Source organism: Perca flavescens, chromosome 20, assembly GCF_004354835.1.
Source record: "Perca flavescens isolate YP-PL-M2 chromosome 20, PFLA_1.0, whole genome shotgun sequence".
NCBI lineage: Eukaryota > Metazoa > Chordata > Actinopteri > Perciformes > Percidae > Perca > Perca flavescens.
Window position 1 is genome coordinate 4,909,161 of NC_041350.1, and position 6,000 is coordinate 4,915,160.

The following is a 6,000-nucleotide window of genomic DNA, read 5'->3' on the forward strand; positions in this document are numbered from 1 at the left end:
AGATGTAACTCTGCATTTTCTAAAGGGTGCCTTATGATTGTTAGGGGTCAACAAGTCTTAAATGTAATGTTGTATATGGCAATTTCTTTGGTTTTAAGAGCACTCGACTGACACCAGATGTGGAGGGTTTTTGTGATTAAAATACAGACTTTCCTCTGCAGTGTCTCCTTCACATAGGAGGTTGACGAGAGCCATGTCATCAGCCTACATAATTAAGCTAAAATCTGAATCTTGGATTACCTTGAAAATAATAAAAGATGATAGGTTGGGGCACGCCTGTGTTTCAAATGGTCAATTCTGACACGTTGCCATTTGAGGACACTCTTTGTGGACGGTCAGACAAAATTAGACCACCATATACACACACATTCGTTCATAACCCTCTTGATGAACATTATGGGCAATTGAAAATATCTGGCATTGAAGGAGCATAGGAACAGCATGGCTCTGGTGATGGTCATGCTCTTGTCAACTTTACTCTTTGTGTACAAGCACTTGTTGGTCTGCTTAGCACTATGAAAGATCAAGGACATGCAGAACTCCTCGGTGGCTCTCAAGTGGATTGTCTGCTTGAAACACTGCTTGCAGAACACTATGGCATGTCTACAGAAAGAAGCGGGCCTGCCTTGTGCACAATCCAGATTTTACTCAACTTTTTCATTGTGTAGCTTGCTAGCTCGAAGTTTGTTGTGGTTTCCCCAAGCAAAGGAGTTTAAGAACAGCAACAGACAGAGAGTGCAAGGTGAGGGACTTCGCATGCTGGATTTTAGGCAATTATCCTAGACATGTACATGTTGATCACAACTACAGTTAGGGTGACCACAGATGAAAATCTGTGAATTTCGGGACACGGGAGTTGGGGGTGGGCGTGGCAACTAATACACTGTGGTATTACTTGAGTAAAAGTTCTTAATACTTATTCCACCACTTCTCACCTGCAAAAGTTTGAAACCATGCATGTACTAACGTTGATCCAGACTAACAAGTTGGGTACAGTGCTCTTGTCCAGCAGAGCTGAAACAATTGAGTGATAACACTTTTAAACTGGGGGGCACAATCTTTGGCATTTGTCTGGTCCGGCCATCAGGGCCAGTGGCCTTGTTTGGCTTCAGTCCAGTTGGTTCATTTTAGTCATTGGTTTCTCTTTCTTCACCTTAGCCTGATTCTTGGGAAGCAGATGTACAACATTGTGGTCCGACTTACCCAGCGGAGGGAGGCACACAGCCTCGTAAGCGCCATCTACGTTTCTGTAGCAACTATCCAACACACGGGTGGATCGAGTAGGGCAGTCTACATACTGTTGAACGGTGAGTAAATTACTTAAGATGTACACACTATTCAGTTCTTTATGCATTTAGTTATAAATGGTGAAACTAATTCAATGCTGGGGGCATTGACTAATAGAAAAATATGGATGGAGGTTGTTGTAATTTTTGTCTTCATCAAGGGGAGGGACCAGAGAAAAATATTTATAACACTGAAGACAGTATTGCTTTTTCATAAAGTAAAACAAGATTCAGCCTCCCCTTGCTACATTGTTCTGTTTCATTCTTTGTCATTCCCTTCACTGTGGTAATGACCCAGTTTTACCTGAGGGGATCAATCAAGTTTCATTTCAGGGGAATATGAAGAGGTTTGTTCACCAGAATACAAACATGATGCATATATTTATTTTAAAATGTCCTCAAGCAAGTGTCTTTTCTGTATTGCATTTACTTTCAATTAAATGAAATATATGGAAAAGGTGTGTATTCTATCTATAAAATAGAATACCACTGCTGGAGGCCAGTCATTCACAGATCCCTTCCTATGTGAAGGGAAGATTTGGGGCTGCAGAATGATTTATAAAAGTGCAATGTTTTTTTCTAGTCAAATGTGGGATAAGAAATAGAGCAACAACATTGGCACCCCTGTCCTTGTATCTTCAGAATTCAGAAACCTAAATTCCTTTCAAAGACCTTTTTTATGTCACTCTGAATTGGCTGTGAAGCCATTCTAACAGTCGACAGGGACAGAAAGGCGCCAAAACCAGAACAGCTTTGTCTGAACAAACTGTAGCTTAAGGCAGTTATGAAATTGTAAATGGGCAGAATGTAACAAATCAATATGAGGAACGTGAAGTTAAATACTGTAACAGTAAAAGATGTATTTTATGCTACAACTCGCATTCTGTATCTCTTGTCATTGCACATTGAAAAAATATGACCTCCATAAGTTGTGAGAGATAAAAACGTGCCACGAGGTACTACATTAGACAAACAATGAACACAGTGCAGCAAACGATAAGCCTACAAGGCTGCTTTTTAACATGCGAGTCACCCTTTACAGGTTATGACCACTTTAGGGTTTTTGGCAACCAGCATGTTCGTTCCAGAGGTAATTAGACAGGTCGGGTGTGCTATGGGCATAATTGGAATGACCCAGTGACACATACGCAGTGTGCTTGTGTTTCACGGTCATTGATCCAACAATTGACTGCTTTAACCAACTTAACATTTCTTAATGTTTTAAGAAATGTAAAATAATTTACGGTATCTTCTTTTCCTGGCCCCTGAAGCTGTGTTATAGCTGATGTCTGCATAGACATCCGCAAGGACAAAGCCTGCAAGTCTTTAAATAATTTGGAATTTCTTCAGTTTCGCGTTTATAAGTTGTCCAGTCACCTGTTTTGTGGGATTTGTTAAAGGAGCCTGTGCAGAAGGTCTGCTTCTTTTTATCTGTGATAATGTCTTCAGTCCTGACTCCGGTGTTTTCGTAAGCTGTGCTGTGGTGTGGTTTGTTGTTCCACAATAAACTGGTAACGCAATTCCGAAATGAATTGCCCGTTTCATTACCTACAATTCCGGAAATGACATTTCTTGGATATAGACTATAGGAATGGCAAAAATTAGGTGTCAAATTGTGGGAAATAATTGTTTCCTTTCATGTATGTTAACCGATTCATCATCATTCATCATCAAGGTGAAAGCTTTAAATGCAAACAACTGAATGATGAAAATGACGTGAATCATAGGTTATGGTCATCACAGTCACAAGATCTCAACCCAATTAAACAAAAATGCCTATGCAAGATTTTAGTGCAAGTTGGTTGTTTTCATGTCTTATCCTTGCTTTATGTTTGGCTATTATAAACTTCACATTACGCTTAGTTCGGCCTGAAGCCACATGGACACTTCAGCATTGAGATGGTTTGAAGATATATAACTAATACACTCAGTTTTTATACTTTTTTACCTGTGTGAGGGTGGCAAAAATCTTAAATATCGTAGGTGTTGAAGAAATGTGAACATCCACCACATCTATTATTTCCAGTGGTGGAAGAAATATTCAGATCCTTTACTTAAGTACTAATACCACACTGAAAAAAATACTCTATTACAAGTAAAAGTCCTGCATTGAAAATGTTACTTAAGTAAAAGTATTTAAGTATCATCAGGAAAATGTACTTAAAGTATTAAAAGTAAAGTACTCGATCCCATTTTAGAAACTGGAAACCATCCAAACTGTTGTGTGTTTAATGGTCTAATCATTTCAGCTGGAGTTGTAGGCCGTTATTCTGGCTAGTTTAATTTATAATAAAACATCACATTTTATAAACTACGTGTGTTTTGTGTGCAAAAATCTGTGTAAAAAGTACAATATTTCTCTCAGAGATGTAGCGGAGTAGAAGTAGAAAGTGGCATTAAAAGAAAAGACTCAAGTAAAGTACCTCAACATTTGTGCTTAAGTACAGTTCTTGAGTAAATGTACTTGGTTACATTCCACCACATCTATTATTTCCATACACCTCTTTAGCGAGCCAGTTAGTTTTCATCTTTGGTTCTCAATACATAGATGTCACAATAGAGTCCCATATATTCTTACCCCTAGATGTAATATTTTTTTTAAGTAAAACTCCCCCCCTCTTTCTCAAAAGCCTGTAAAGCAACTGTTTTATTAACACTGACTTACACGCCCCTGCACATACACTACCGGTCAAAATTTTTAGAACACCCCAATTTTTCCAGGTTTTTAATGATATTCATGCAGTTCAATGTCTTATTGTACTCTGAAATGAAAGAATAGAACAAATGAACAATTTAAGTTAAAAAATAAATCATGGAATCAATTTATAAACCAAAATGTATTCTAAATCTTAGACTCATCAAAGTAGCCCCCTTTGGCAGATATAACACCCGAACACACTCGTGGCATTCTTTCTACAATGGAAATCAAATATTCTTCCCAACTCTGTTGCAGAAGTTCCCATAAATGTGTGGAACTTGTAGGTTGCTTTGCTTTCACTTTTCTGTCCAGTTCATCCCAAACCAGCTCAATGGGGTTTAAGTCTGGTGACTGTGCTGGCCACTCCATGGGCCTCATTCACCAATATCTTCCAAAGTTTTCTCTTAAATATGTTCTTATAAGGTTCCTAAGAAAAGTCTATTCCGGATTCATGACGTGTTCTTAAACAGCACATTTGTTCGCATCTGTTTTCTTAGGATTGATGAATCCCACATCTTCCTAACTGAAAGCGCGTGCCAGTTGTTCCTAATTAGCATAAGAAAACGCCCCGCAAATTCCCATATAAGGACATGACACTTCCTGTGCACCTCCTGGGAGACAGGTTTTCGGAGATTGTCGGAGCCGCGGTGGAGGAAGTACTGAATCTCAGTACTTTAATAAAAGTACAAATAACCAGAGACATATTTACTTTAGTAAAAGTATAAGGTGTCCACTACCACAAACAAGGCCTGGCTTTTTTAAAAAGTTCCTATCCTAACCAGCATAAAACGGAAATGTGTCAGAATCAGAATGCGGTTGGTTTTATTCATGGATGTATTTTAAGACAGTTTTATTTCCTCTAACCATGCAAGTACGCAAATAAAGTGTGTGAAGCAGCGCAAATGGGGAGATGTGAAGAGGTCCAGCCAAACAAATAAGATATGAACGCATCTTACACAGCCTGGCGGAGGAGTAAACGACGCTGTGGAGAGAAATAGATATAGCAACTTTGATTCAAAAACGGGAATAATAAAAACAAACGTTTTCATTTTCACTTTTACCGGAGGTTGTATTACCGAGGGTCAGTGGCGCTGCGCCCGGGCTCTGGAGCACCGGAGCCGGCTTGGATCAGCGGTGCCCCATATATACAGTATCTACGGCAACCCATATACAGCAACCCATATATACAGTATCTACGGCAACCCATATATACAGTATCTACGGCAACCCATATATACAGCATCTACGGCAACCCATATATACAGTATCTACGGCAACCAAACTTCTCTGGTGAGACAAACGTGTGACGGTCAGGAAGACGTTTTGGCAGGGGGAAACTGATCAGAAAATGTAACGGAACGTTGTAGAAATGTAGTGGAGTAAAAGGTATAGATAATTGCTGCAAAATTTAACAATGTAAAAGTCAAAAGTAGGCTATGCACTATTGAGTACACTTAAGTAAAGTACAGATACGTGAAAAATGTACTTAAGTACAGTTAGAACGAATTTTACTTTGTTACATTCTACCACTGCATTTTGGCCCTATATATAGCGATCAATCACCAAATAACGCAGGATTTAATCCGTTTAATTGTTGATGTAAATTGTATTGTTAGTGTTTTTTTTGCATAATGATTTTTTTTTCAACAAATGATCAGAAATACATTACAGTACAATACTATCATTGTAAACGACTGTAGAATTAAATAAAATGCAGTAAGCAATCATTTGGAGCAAATTGTAATCACTCAAATGTGCGTAAGAGTGCTTTTCAGTGTTCGTAGATTTTGTTCTTAGCTAAGAACAAATCCAAATTAAGAAAACATTAGTGAATGCCAGAATCTTTGTAAAAAGTTCGTAAGACGGGTTTAAGAACACATTTCTTCGTAAGAACGGTTGGTGAATGAGGCCCCATGTTTTTAAGCTTACCATCTTGTGCTCTTTTGCTAAGGTAGTTCTTGCATAGCTTGGACTTATGTTTTGGGTCATTATCTTGCTGCACCCCTGACCAAATAG